Below are 14,779 nucleotides of genomic sequence, written 5' to 3' on the forward strand. Positions count from 1 at the left end.
GACTAGGCTTGTATATTGAAAATTAGTGGGTGATCAAATTGAAGTGTTTAAGATGATTAAAGAGTTTGACCGGATAGACACAGAGAAACTATTTCTTCTGATGGAAGAGTCCAGATAATGGGAGTATAGTATCACATATAGGATTTATGGCCAGAATGTTTTGGTCGGCTTGCGGGCGTGTGCCCGACACGCTCGAGTGTAAAATGATGCATAATGACGTCAGGCTGGAATCCTGACATCATTGCGGGCTCGTGCGGTATTTCAGTCGGTGGGCGCATACGGGAGTCAGCAGCGCACCTGCTGACAGTTAAGCGGCCTACTAAGGCCCTTAATCAATAAATTGAGTACAATTTTTTGCTGCTCATCCAACTGTTTGGTTGTTGGGTGGCCTTTGCATTTTCAGCAAAACCTCATCCATGAGCGGAATGAGGTTTCAACAGTGATTAAAAAAATAAAAACCTTTTGCACTCCTATTTAACATGTCCCTGCTCATGTGACAGGAGGGGACATGTTTTCATTATTTATTCATTTCTTGATTTTGAACATTGAAAATCTGCAGTTCCCTGAGGCAGCTCTGTGCCTCAGGGAGCTTTTACTTCACGTACCTGCATAGATGTGCGAACTTAAGTGTTCGCGCTCCTCCTGCCCCCACCCCGGCAGTGTTGCAGCACGCTTTCATGCTGGCTGACCGCTAATTGGCCAGCCAGCGTGAAATTGCGGTCGGGGCCCGATCGCGTGCAGCGGTTGGCTTCCCGACCTCACCCGGGCACACCAGCGGCGCCTGTCCAATGAGGGAAAAATGCTGCCCTATGTGTTTTCTTTCAGTGCCCACAATCAGTATGTTTGTATGTAAGAGGCATCCACTTTCTGTGTCTGCCTTTTGGTCTGTCAGACCAGCTGTACAGCTTTGCTTAAGTTTAAATCTTCCCGAGTTTGTACGACGTCAGAAATACTTGCATTTAAAATATCAGCAATTATTCTACCTCTGATCAGGTCATCTTTTCGTAAATCAGACTTTTCTCACCCTCAGAGTGAGTGTCCCAAATTAAATAATTCCAGCAGCAAGCCTTTGCGAGTTTAAAAATAAAGAAGGTTATTTATTATCATCCACTCACCCAAAACTCAATGCAACACTTAACTCACTCATCTCACACACACACTCATACACACAAAGATTCAATACAGATGAAGATTAGATACTGTTTCACAGCTTATGATTATCTCAGTCTCTTTGTGGCAGGCCTGCAGTTTCTTTAATGAAGTTGAGGCTTTAAAGTTGAAGTGAAGGTGTGCTATAGCAAAGGATTCTCAGCAGGCTGTGAGGTTTCTTGTAGTTGAATTTCTAGGAGGCTGGTTCACAAGTGAACTTTGACCAGGACAGGTTGGGGGAATCCTTGTTAGGATCTCCCACTTTCAAGGTATTGCTGTTTATTACATTGGCTGCTTGGGTGATTTGAAGCTAGTGCAATGGGTTTCAGTGGAACTCTCTGTCTGCAAGCAACTTTTTGCTGGTTTTAAAAGCTGACAAAAAAAATGATTCCCTCATCATGTGACTTCCACATGTTCAAGGTCCTTTTTCCAAACAAAGGGTTGTGCATATATTGATTCCTATAATCTTATGCTGTTGTTTGTCACCTTGAGATTCACACAGTAAAGGATGAGAGAAACCATCATAATGTAATGGAAGTTTGATAGGATCCATTCACACCTGTCTAACATCAATTGAGGCTCGATGTCCCCTTTTGTCCAGGGTGGGACAAAGAGTCAGGTTGGCTGGAATTCTATAGTCTTTATGTGTTGATCCATCATTAAACAAAGAGATGGGCAAATTCCCTAGGTGGTTGTAAATGCCCATATTTAGTTAAATATTTACTTGAGACTTAGGACTGTCTGAAGCTCAAAATGCTAAAGTCACATGATTTGTCTGCTTTCGTGGGTTTGTAGCTTGTAGTTTGGGTCTCTGCTTCTTTGCTGAAAGAAAGTTTGAGTGCTTCCATGGCTTGCTGATGAGATCCAAGTGCTGGCTGCAGGTTACATATGTACTGATCAATAACCTCTGAACTTTCACTATTGGTGTGATCCAATTTGGAGTTATGCATCTCCTTCTCCCTGAATAGCTTTTTGCTGGTTGCCTGCTATTGTTATTGCATGGCATTGATGAGCTTTGTGGAATAAGTAGACAAATTCAATTCTTTATTACCTTCTTCAACAAGAGAATGGTTCTCCACAGAAGAGACAGTGAAGACTTCACAATCATTGGCAGTGGAGTCAAAGAGTGTAGTAAGGTCCAGGACCTCTCCTTCCAACAGATCATCTACTTTTGTGGTGGCTTCATTCTCTTGTACCCTTTCCTGAAAGAGCAAATTGAGGTCTAGAATCTCATCTTGTGGGTTGTCATCGTCATAGTTGGTGCATCCTATTCCCACTTCTTCTAGCCTGTCCCAAAAGAGCAGTGAAAGATCTGCAATCTCCTCCTGTGGTCCTAGGGATGGTGTTCCTCCAATAAAGACTGGTTCACTGTGTAACAAGTTGGCTTTAACTTCAGCTGCAGTTGGGAATTAGATTCAAAGATTACACAAGTGTGTCTGTTTATTAAAACATATTGCTGATTTTGAAGGACGTACAATGTATCAATGTTCTCTCTCCTACTACCGCAAAGGATTGCCTGCATCTGCCTTCATGCTCTCATTGTGACACCTCCTGCACCCTGAAATTGGTCAAAGGAAGGTTGCAGAGTTACATTATTCAGCCATGAAACTCAGCCTGATAACACTGAGACACCAGGACGTGTGTCTAGCTGGAATTCAGTCAGATGCCAATTTACTTCAATGTCAGCACTCCAATACTGGTTGTCATAACCATTGATTTCTGTTATTTCTCCCAAGAAATTGCTTTCCTGGTCATCAAGTCATAAATTTCTTTATTGGAGGCTCCTTTAGCAGATTTCACCTTTTCTGCAAAGGCAGATTTCCTGGAATGGCAGATCACTTTTAGATGGTCTAATTTGCCACATCCATTGGAACTGTGCAATTCGGGTAGGGCATTCTTCCCTCCTGTGGACCTTCTTCCCGCCACAGTGGGGACATTGGAAAATGGTGCTTGGTGCCTTTTCATGGTGTTTCCCTGGTTGCTGCCTTGCTAAACTTTCAGTTTTACAATCCCAAAATTGAACAACTTCATTAGGCTGTTTTTAGGAAATTTCCCTTGCACCCCTAATGAAAGCCTTGTTCTGCGTCTGCTTCCTGTGCTTGCTTTTTGACCTGTCTGGCCACTTGTACAGCTTTGCTTAAGTTTAAATCTACCCAAGATTGTAAGAAGTCAGGGAGATTCTCATTTAAAACACCAATTATTATTCTATCACTGATCAGGTCATCTTTTAATGTTTCATACTCACAATTTTCGGCGAGCTGGTACAATTCATTGATGAACCAATCAATCTCTTCACCATATTTCTGACTGCATTGGTTGAACTTTTCCCTCTCAATGACAATATTTTCATGAAGACTGACATATGATTCAAAGGCTCTAATAGCATCATTGTAGGAGGCTGTCTCTTCTTCATTCAACCCCTGTCTGGCGAGCATGTTGTCTGCTATGGTCCCAACAGCATATAACAAAGTGCTAACTTGAACTTTATTTTCTTTACTTGAGGGTAAAACATTTTCACCAATTTAACTAATGTTCAGCTTGCCTGGGGCCCTCAATATTTTGAAATGATTCTGGGAGGGGAAAAGTAATAGCCATTTTTTTACTCAGAACTGAAGTTGTCTTTTCTCATGCTACTTGCCTTACCAGTCACTGGACTGCCATTGTTATTTGGTCGTCTCCAGTGTGGCTGCTGGGTTGGCCTCAAGGTCCTTCATCTGCTGAGCTGCATTGTTGCTGGACTTTGTTTATGGCTTTTCCCGCCATTTTCTACTGTTCCTCCGTGGGTGTAGTCATCATCTGTTATTGTGGGGTTGTCTCAGGATGCGTTAGCTTCTTACACTAGAAGAGATCTTGCTGACTGCAATGGTCTTTGTTCAAAAAACATTTATTTACATGCTAACTATTTACAAATGTTAAATAAAACCAAGATATAGCTACAGCTGCTCTCTGAGATGCTGCTCAGCCATCTTCTCTCAGTAAATGACATTATTGTGACATAGCTCCTTATTGCTATACACATTAGCTATCGTTAGAGTTATCTCTTTACTCTACAATTTGCAGGAGCCATTTTAATAGCCTTGTATGTCCGGGTTTAAAAGCATTGACTTTTATTAATACATTAAGACATGATAATAACCTTAAAATTTGGGTTAGGCATTCAGGGATGATGTCAGAAAGCATTTCCTCACACAAAGGTAGTAGAAATCAGGAACTCTGTTAATAGATGTAATGATTTGATGGACATGGCAGGTTTCCAATTGAAGCAGACAACTTTATTACAGAGAGCTTTTCAGAAGCGACATGCTAGAACCAGGTCCTCGACTAGAAAGCCACTCCCCCCGGATTACCCGCACTTAGGGCTCATGGGTCAGAGTCTCCAAGAACAATCATGTGACCCCTGATAGGCAGTAGGCAAGGTTACACCTTTAATTACTACATTTCCTCCCCCTTTAGGTTTTTTACACTTCCTATTTACAGAGAATATTTGAATAACCCACAACATATACATATATACAAGTCAGGTAATTAAAGATTAAGTCTCTGAGTTAGTTTCCTTATTTAGTTAGAGCAGCGTAGCACTACCACTTGGCATTCTTTCACTGGACCGACATGATCAGGAACTGCAGCATCAGATACATCATTAGAAAATGGTAGTTCAGGGTTAGGCAACTCTACAGAGACATTGGCTATGTCTATTCTAGTTCGATCTGTCACCTTAATGGATTAATGGTTCGACGTTAATCATAGGCAGAATAGCTGGTCTCTCTCTATTCCTAAAATGATCCACATGTTTTCGAATAATTCGGTCTTCCACTTCCACCTGGAAGGACAAGGAAACAGTTTCTGAGGACAATTGTCCCAGGAACCCAACAAGATCCACTTCCAAAATTCTGCACAAAATCTGTATCTCCTACAGTGAATCTTCAAGTTTTGCTATGAATATCGTGATTCAATTTTTGATTGCTCTGATTCATCACTACCTTCCCCTCTAAGTTTGGAAACACCAGACTTAACCTTGTACATAGGTAGCATTTCATTTGTAATTCAGATGATGTCAAACCGGTAGTTGAATGAGGCGTCGTATGATAATTAAGAAAGTGGGAAAATTGAGTTTCCAGAGTATCTTCGGATAATCTCTTCATTCCAGATTAAAAAGTTTGCACAGCTCTTTCAGCTAAATCATTTGATGAGGGTTGGTATGGGGCTGTTTTAATATGTCTGATTCCATTTAAACTCATGAATCTCTGAAACTCTGTACTGGTAAATTCTACTGTTATCTGAAACAATAACCTCCAGTAGGCCATGTATTCTAAAACATTGATACAGTTTTTCAATATTTGTGCTCGATGTCGGTGATCTGAATTCATACACACCCATCCATTTATAATATGCATCTATGATCAATAAAAACATGACCTAGGAATGGTCCTACATAATCGATATGTAGTCTAACCCATGGTTGAACCAAGCCACTCCCATGGATGCAGTGGAGCTGAAACGGGAAACTTCTGTTTTTGCTGACAATGGAGCGCTTGACCATGCTTTCAATGTCAATCTCACTCCCTATGCCTGGCCACCAGACATAGCTTCACGCAAGCGTTTTCATCTGTGATATGCCTGGGTGTGCACTATGAAGCTCTGTCAAAAGTGGTTCTCTTCCTTGTGAAGGGACGGCAACTCTTGATCCCCACAACAAGATTCCATCTTGACAACTTAACTGTTTTTTGGGCATGGAATGGTCTCATCTCTTCAGTAACTAGTGAATTTGACCACCCTTGCAATACAAGGCCTTGGACTTTCAACAAAATTGGATCTCAGTTAGTCCAATTCCTAATGTGCTTTGCACACCCGGGTGAAGAATCTAAGAAATTCAGCACAAGTACAACTTCTTGTGGCACTGGAACATGTACAATGCTATCTGGTAACAGAAGAAGACTGAGTGTAACTGCATTTGCATTTTGCAAGCCAGGATGGTGCTTAAAGTTATATTCATACGTTGATAGTATCGAAGCCCAATGTTGTATTCTTGCTGCGGCTATTGGAGGAAAGGCTTTATCCTAACTAAATAAACCCATTAATAGTTTATGGTCCGACACTATGGTGAAATGTCATCCATGCAGATACTGGTTGAATTTCTTCACTTCAACTATCACTGATAAACCTTCCTTTTCTAGTTGTGAATAACCCTTCTCGACTGCAGAGGGGGTTCAGGAGACTTAGCCAATTGGCCTTTCTGATCCATCTTCCATTCTATGTGATAACGCATCTCCCAAACCATAAGGGGCCGCACCACATGTTAATACCAATTCTTCTGATGGGTCGTAATGAATAAATAAATATGATGATTGTAATAACTTCTTAACTTTCATTAAGGTTTCTTCTTGTTGCAAATTCCATGGCCAACGATGATTCTTTTTTAACAATAGCTGGGATTTTCTCTGCCCGCCAGCATCGGGCGTGTTTGGTGACTTGAGCGGACAATATGGCGCAATCGGTTTTACACCGGCATGAAACCAGTTCGTGATTGTCTGCTCACCCCACCATCGGACATCGGGAACCTCATTGTAATGCATCAGCATATCATTATTAGGCCAGCCCACAGGAATTGTTTCCCGCCCCGCCCCCACTGGATCACCTGTCCACGTCGGTGGGAAAACATGCCTGATATGTATCATAACAGCACATAGGCGATGTGCACCTGGCCGACTGCATTTCGCTCTAGGTTTGTTTGCCTACCTTACTTTGGTCATAGTCATCAGTGCCAGGCTTCACAGACAGCACCACATCACTTTTAGTGGAGCTCACAGGCAGGTCTTTACCTAGGAGATCAGCCACATGTGGGTGGCTTTCCAATGGCTACAAGGCTAGGGCCTGCTTGGCGAAGGGGGGGAAGTGAGCTCAGGCAAGGGAAGAGGCTGCAGTACGAGGGCTGTACTGGGGAAGGAGGGTATCCCAGGGCGTATATGGGGGCACATGTTGATCTGTGCAAGTGGCCTCAAGATGGTGAGGGCTGAGGAGGCAGCCTCCAGAGGAAATGAGGCCGGATGGACATGTGAGGATATGTGTGTGAGAATGAGTGCTGATGTCCCTTGAGCTGGCAGTGAATGAGATGCCAGGCAATGTGTGATGGACTTGAGACTGAGTTTAGAGTGATGAGATGGTTGCCATGCCCTGGCTACATGTATGAGATCATTCATCCTCTAACTGCATTGGATGGCCAACCTCTTCTGTGCAGCATTGGCACTGATCACCACTGCCATCATCTACCAAGCTGTAATGGTAATGTTGCTGCTCCTCCTGCAGCCAGAACAGGGATAGAGAATATCACAGCGGGCCTCCATGGAGTGCAAAAGATGCTAGAGGGCTGCAGTCTTCTTGGCTTTCGGGGCCATGTCTCCTTTGCTGCAGTCCTGGGCTGGAAGCATTGAGTGTGGCTGTACTTTAAATGTGGTGCTTGGCGTGATTAAGCAGCGAAGTGACAGCAAGGCAGGCGGATTGGAGTCCGCCCACCATGGAAATGGCGTGTTTCCCGGGAATGCATAATTAATGTGGCGAATTTAGGACGATATGGCGTGTAAACCCGCCATCGTGACCAACAGGGAAAAATGTCTTTTTACCCACCCACTGCTGCACTTAGTGCAAATCTGGGACAATTCCGCCCAACAAATGTAATGGTGCTAACACTATTGACAAGTTTGGCAAGAAGCAACTGTAATAACTGATCATGCCCAGAAAAGACTTGAGTTCAGTGACACTGGATGGAGAGGGTGCCTCTTTGATTGCCCTAACTTTCTCCTCTGCTGGATGCAACACCATGACATCCATCTGGTGACCCAGGTAAGCGACTTCCGGTGATTGGAATGTACATTTCTCTTTCTTTAATCGTACACCGGATTCCAACAATCTTCTTGGCGGCTCTTCCAGGCTGGCCAAACGTTTGGCTTCTGTTGATCCTGTGATCAGAACATCATCTAGGTACACTACTACTCAGGGAAGTCCTTGCAAAAGACTCTCTATTGCCCTTTGGGAGATTGCACATGCAGACGGTACTCCAAAGGGTAGGTGCGTACATTGACACAGGCCCTTGTGCGTATTGATGTTTACATACCCTCTAGACATGCTGTCCAGCTCTAACTGTTGGTATGCATGGCTCATGCCCAGGTTTGTATGGGATTTGCCTCCAGCTAGCTTTGCATATAAGTCATCTTCGGGATCGGATATTTATCTAGTTTGGCTGCCTTGTTCAAAGTCAATTTATAAGTCCCCACAAATGCGTTTAGTTTGGTCAGGTTTCACCACTGGGACCATGGGTGCTCCCCATTCTGAAAATTGGACTGCCTAGCTTTTCTAACCTGCACAGTTCTGCATCCACCTCCTCCTTTAGGGCATAAGGCACAGGTCTGGCCTTAAAGAAATGGGATGTCGTCTGAGAATCTACATATATTTTTGCTTGCAAGCCTTTTAACTTTCCTAACTCCTCACAAAATACACTGTTGTATTTCCTTAACAGCTCAGTAATGCCTCCTGTTCTCAAGTGAAATATTCCAAACCAGTTGGGCTTAATTTTTTGTAACCAGTCTTGGCTCAGAAGACTTGGTCCTTCACCTGTCACCACGATCATTGGAAGCTGGGCTTTCTGTTGCCTATAGGACACAGGTACTGTGGCAATGCCCTTTACCTGTATAAATTCTCCAGTGTATGTCTTCAATTGAGCTGTTGTTCGCTTCAGATTCAGCAGCTGAGTACCTTCATTTAGGTATTTAAATATGTGCTCTCCCATCACTGTGGTTGAGGCTCCCATATCTACCTCCATTATTAGTGGCTTCCCATTTATTTGGATTATGATGGTAATAGGTTCAGTGTTTATGCTGCGACATTGTAGAGGGAATAGATGTCGGTATCGGCAGCTTCAAGTTTGTTATATTATTCACTTCAATCATATTGGTTTGCTGCCTCAAGGGCTGTTTCGATTTCACCCTGCATTACTTTATTACGTGACCTTTCTTATGGCATTAATGGCATTCTGCCTCCTTGAATCTGTAGGTGTCTGGTACGTACGTGGTTACCCCCACATCTATAACAGGTTAACCTTGGAGTTGCTGTTAAAATGCTTCCACTGGGCCTTTTTGTTTTTCTAGCAGCAGAGGTTGCCTCTCGCTTCGCTGCTGTGTCTCGGGTTTTGATGCCACACCCAGCGGTAGGTTCCTGCCTCATATGAAGAACAGCGCCATGTTGTATGTTCTGTAAAACCTGCGAGTCTCTCACAGCACCTTCCATGGTGAGTGCTATTTCCGTGGAGTGCTTCAAATCGATGGTGACTTCTGCGAGTAAACGGTGCTGAATGGTGTCGTTGTGAACTCCACAAATTAACTGGTCCCGCAACGTGTCATTGAGTGTGTCTCCAAAGTCCCAGTGCTCAATTAATGGCTTCAGCTTCCTTATATAGGCTGCGATGGACTCTCCTGGGCCCCTTACTCTGGAGTTAAACTTAAACCTCTGCATTATTACTGATGGCTTCGGCTGAAAAAGTATCTCCAAGAGGTCCACTAATTTGTTAAAGGACTTAGAATTGGATGTGTTCAGGGCCACCAGACTGTGGATGAGATTGTATGTCTTACTACATATGCTCAGAAGGATTGCTTTCTGCTTCTCCTCCGCAGTAATTTTGTTCACCACAAAATAAAAACTGCTCTACATACTGGCTCCAATCTTTCATAGTCACGTCATAAGGATCGATTCTGCCAAAGCGTGTCATGACTGATGAGCATACTTTTCTTTTTTTTAAGACCTGATGTACTCGCATTCACAAGGTGAGGTGCGGCCTCGGAGCTATTTGACCCTTGTCGCCAAATGTAATGACTTGACGGACCAGACAGGTTTCCACTAGAAACAGATAACATTATTACAGAGAACTTTTCAGAAGCTACATGTTTGAACCAGGTCCTTGACTAGAAAGCCATGCCACCTCGGATTACCCACGCTTAGGGCTCATTGATCGGAGTCTCCAAGGACAATCACATGACCCCTGATAGACAATAGGAGAGGCTATACCTTCAGTTACTACAATAGGTCAATTGAAAATTTCAAAACTGAGAATGATAGCTTTTTGTTAGGCAAGGTTATCAAGGATTATGGAAATGAGGTGGATAGATGGAGATAAGATACAGATCAACTATGATTTACTTGAATATCGAACAAGGGGCTGAATGGCCTACACCTATTCCTGTGTTCCTATGAAATTATTTCATATACCACATCTTATTGTAGCTCTAGGTTTTAGTTCAGTAATTGGAAGAGTTACTCTGAGTTCAACAGAGCGATTGTTGAGAATAAAAGTAAAATACTGCAGATGCTGGAGATCTGAAATAAAAACAGAAAGTGCTGGAAAAACTCAGCAGGTCTGGCAGCATCTGTGCACAGAGAAGAGTCACATTGGACTTGAAACCTTAGGCGGAATCTTCTGCTCTCTCTGGTCACGAGCTTGGAGGTTGGAAGGGCATTTAATTAGGTGGGAAGGTGGGGTACCTGTACCCCACTGCCTTTCCGCCTCTGCCAGAATTAAGTTTTGGGTGGAAAGGCCCATGGTTGACCTTTGAGCCCCGTGGCCAAGTGAGGTCCTTAAGTGGCCAATTAAACACCACTTAGGGCTTCATCCCACCACTGCTGAGATGAAACCAGCTGCAGGCGGGCCTCTTGCCATTTGACATGCATGGCATATAAAACTGTGCAGCCAGCTTGTCACCTCGGTGTGGGAGGGGGTGTGTGAGGGGTGGGGTGAGGGGTGAGGGGGATGCTGAGGGTTGACGGTGTAGCTCAATCAAAGGCACTCAGCACCTGATCGTGAGATAGACACTGGGAAGGAGGACCCACTGACAACCAACCCCCTGCTCTTGCTGTCAACGCCCCTGCACTCCTCTCCCTGCAACCCACACTCCCCAAACCACTCCTCCCCCACTAACTCCCCAACATTGCTTACCTGTGGCTTCGGATACCCCACAACCCTGAGCCTCCAGTGACTGTCCTTATGCCAGCAGCCACGGCCACCCCAGTGGTAATGCTGAGCACAAGAGCTTGCTGGCCTCTGATTGGTTGGCAGCTCTTGATAGGTGAGACTACCCCTCTTGGGGTCTTGGGGAAGGCCTGGCGCTGGCCTCGCCATTGCCTGATTGGCTTGTGGTTCGGCAGACATTCCCAAATAGAGGCAATCCGGCTCCCTTGGCAGCTGTTCAGCTGGCAGGCAGGACCCCGATGCCTATTAGCTCTGTTTTCCTCTCACCATAGATGCTGCCAGATGTGCTGAGTTTTCTCGGCACTTTCTGTAATTGTTGAGAATGTTGACTCACACATGTTGACTCGTGCCAGAGTGTGGTTGAATGCTGCTTGCCTTTTGCCATGTCAGTCCTTGTTGGAGTGGCTTGTTATTGGTTGGGTTGCTTTCTTCTACTGGCCTAAAGTGGTTATTCAATAGGTTTTGCTGATTATGATCACAGTTCCTGTTTCCAGAAAAAATTGCTGCTGCTTCCATGTTGAAGTCTGCCATTTTCACCTGTGTTACACACCATCACTAAGCTAACACTGTTTTAGTTACTTGTCCCAATTTTCATGTGAACCAACTTACACACAATACAGGGATATGTTGCTGCTGTTACCATGCAGCAGAAGTTCAGTGTAGATGTTGTGCACCATTTTGTAGATAACCTATAAGCAGTAGCCAAGGAAGTAAAGTACAAACGGCATTTAAAAAAAACATTTGCACATTGATCAAAACCCACTCACACACACACTGCTTCCTATCTTACTGTTTTACCAGCAAATGCACAAAAGGTTAAAGTACACATGGATACACTATCTGAGTATTAGTATTGAGACCATGTGTGCAACAGTAGTGTTTATTACTATTCTTTTGTTTACTAATCAAGAATGCAATTAGCCAGACCTGGATTCCTAATTAGCCACATGTGGATAATGGCTAACATGTTGGACAATACTGCTGTCAGCCTGCTGTGGGTATGATTGTGTCAGATGTACGTACTGTGATTATTAATGTACCGCAACCTACATTTGTTCAAATACTAATAGGAGAAAAGCTTCAAACGATTGTTGTTGGCTTGGCGGAGAATTGTTTTATTTTTGGATTCACTAGATGGAATCTACCTATCAATGATCATGCAGACAGCATAGATTTTCAATTGGAGTAGCATTATACAGGTGGTCACATATCACCAGTGCTGTGCCTGTGTTACAAATGTTAATTGCCAAGGCAAAGTTCACTGAGACTGTGTGCTTGGCAATTTCCGCAATTTATGTAAAATGAATTGGGGCTTGTCAATTGGATATGAACAGCATTGCAGTTCATTGAACCCATAGTATTTTCAAAACACACTTTGTGTGTGGTTTACTACTGTTCTAATTTATGCATTGGTCTTTGACCTTTTTAAATGATTTAAATCAATTAAGCACTGAAACATTCTCAGTGAAATATTCCTTTAAAAGGATCTATCTAAAATTTTTCCCTGTTCAGAGTTAAAATTTGTTCTGGAGTTAGTTTCCGGCCAGGCAGAGGTAGCAGGACACCACAATGATCTTAACTGCCGGGGATTATTTAAAATTTGCCAGTCTACATTCTGCCCCAGACTTGAAGAGACATAAAACAGCTTTCAGCAGGCAAGTGCTAGGTAGCCCTAGATATGCTGATAATGGTTATTATGGATGGAATTTTCCAAGCCCGCTGGCAGTGGGCGTGGTAGGTGGCGCGTGCGGAAAATATGGCATGACCTGCACCACGACGGTGTGAAGGCAGGTCACGATCGTCTGCTCAGCCTGCCAATGGCGGGCCGGGTTTCCCCACCATCGATTGGCAGGGAGCTAATTGTAATACATTAGCATATAATTAAAAGGACATCCTGCCAGGCTCTTGGAACCCTGCCATATCGTCCGTCCATGTCAGCGGGAAAGCACACCGACGTGTTTCACAACGGCACACAGGCAACGTGCACTTGGCGGCCTTCACTTTGGGGGAACTGAGGTGAGTGAGCAGCAGAGTTCTCCACAGCTCGTCCGTTGTTTACAGGCCTCAGGGGCACCGGGGTGGGCGGGCAGGGGAAAAGCAAGGGGAGTGGTCACGCATTAGGGATACCTGTATAAACTGACCATGCTTCTGCAACTGAGACAGATCAGGTGCAGCCCAAGTGATATGATTGTGGTCGGGCTCCTAGCCTCCCCATCTATGCAAGCAATACGGAGGCATCAAAGGGCCACCAAGCACTCCATACCTTAACCCCCCCCCCCCCACCACCCCCCCCCACCTCCCATCACCGCCCCGTCACCCCTGCAGCACAGACTTTGAATCCACCACCACTTCATTGTGCCACGGAGCAGTTGGACTGCACACGTTGTACAATCTCCTCACCAACACTGGCCATGTAACAGTCACTGCTGGAGGTGCTCACAGCCCCTTGCAATCTCAGCATCCCGGTTTGGACCAGTGACCCCATGTCGCAGGTTGACAGGGCAGCCTTGCAGCGCACTCATCTCTGGCCATCCGAGAGGTGACCGGCACTCTCCGGGAAGCATTAATGGGTGGTCACACAGGGCCAGGAATGGGGCTAAGTACAACCATGATAACCACATCTCTCTCTCTTTCATGCTGCTGGAGGACCATGTCAGGATCATGGATCCTGGTGACCTAGCTGTATGCCTGATGGCTTACAGAGAGCAGAGAAGACAGAGGAGAGAGCGACCGAGGCTTCTGGCTGGTCAAAGGCAGGAGCAGCAACCTCATGAAGAAGAGGCAGGAGGGGCTCCCACACACACTGCTCAGGAACGACAGTGAGCCATGGCTGGTCGGGGCCTAGCGACACCCAGGGTCTATAGACGCCGCCTGCCATTCCTGCAGATGACTGAGAAGCAGTGTCGCCGGTGACTGCGCATGTCTAGGGACCTGGTGTCTCACATCTGCCACTTACTGCAGGACTTGGCACCAAGGGGACATGGAGGGCATCTACTTCCAGTGGCTGTGAAAGTGACCGTGGTGCTCAATTTCTATGCCACTGGCTCCTTTCAGGGCTCCACAGGTGACCCCTGTGGGATTTCACAATCCGTCACCCACAAATGCATCCATGAGGTCACGGATGCCATCTTCTCCATGGCACACAACTTTGCGCATTTCGCCCGGGACCGGGACAGCCAGGATGTAAGGGCCACCGGATTCGCCTTGATCTTGGATTCCCACAAGTACAGGGTGCGATTGACTGCACCCATGTGGCACTCAGGTCTCCGTCGCTACACTTGGTGAACTTAATCAACTGCAGGGCCTCCACTCACTGAACGTGCAGCTGGTATGCGACCACCCTCACACACTCTGCAGGTATGCGCATGGTTTCCAGGGAGTGTACATGACGCCTACATCCTGAGTTACTCGCAGGTCCCTGCAGTCTTCCAGGGTCCACAGAGGCTGCAGGATTGACTCCTTGGGGACAAGGGTTACCCACAGACGCCATGGCTGGTGGCTCCCGTGCAGCGGCCTCAGGCTGCAGCAGAGCGACGCTATAATGAGGCTCATGCTGCAGCTCGCAACTTGGTGGAGCAGACCTTCGGGATGTTAAAGATGTGCTTCCGGTGCCTGGACCAG

This window comes from Cetorhinus maximus, chromosome 11, assembly GCF_964194155.1.
Source record: "Cetorhinus maximus chromosome 11, sCetMax3.hap1.1, whole genome shotgun sequence".
Taxonomy (NCBI): domain Eukaryota; kingdom Metazoa; phylum Chordata; class Chondrichthyes; order Lamniformes; family Cetorhinidae; genus Cetorhinus; species Cetorhinus maximus.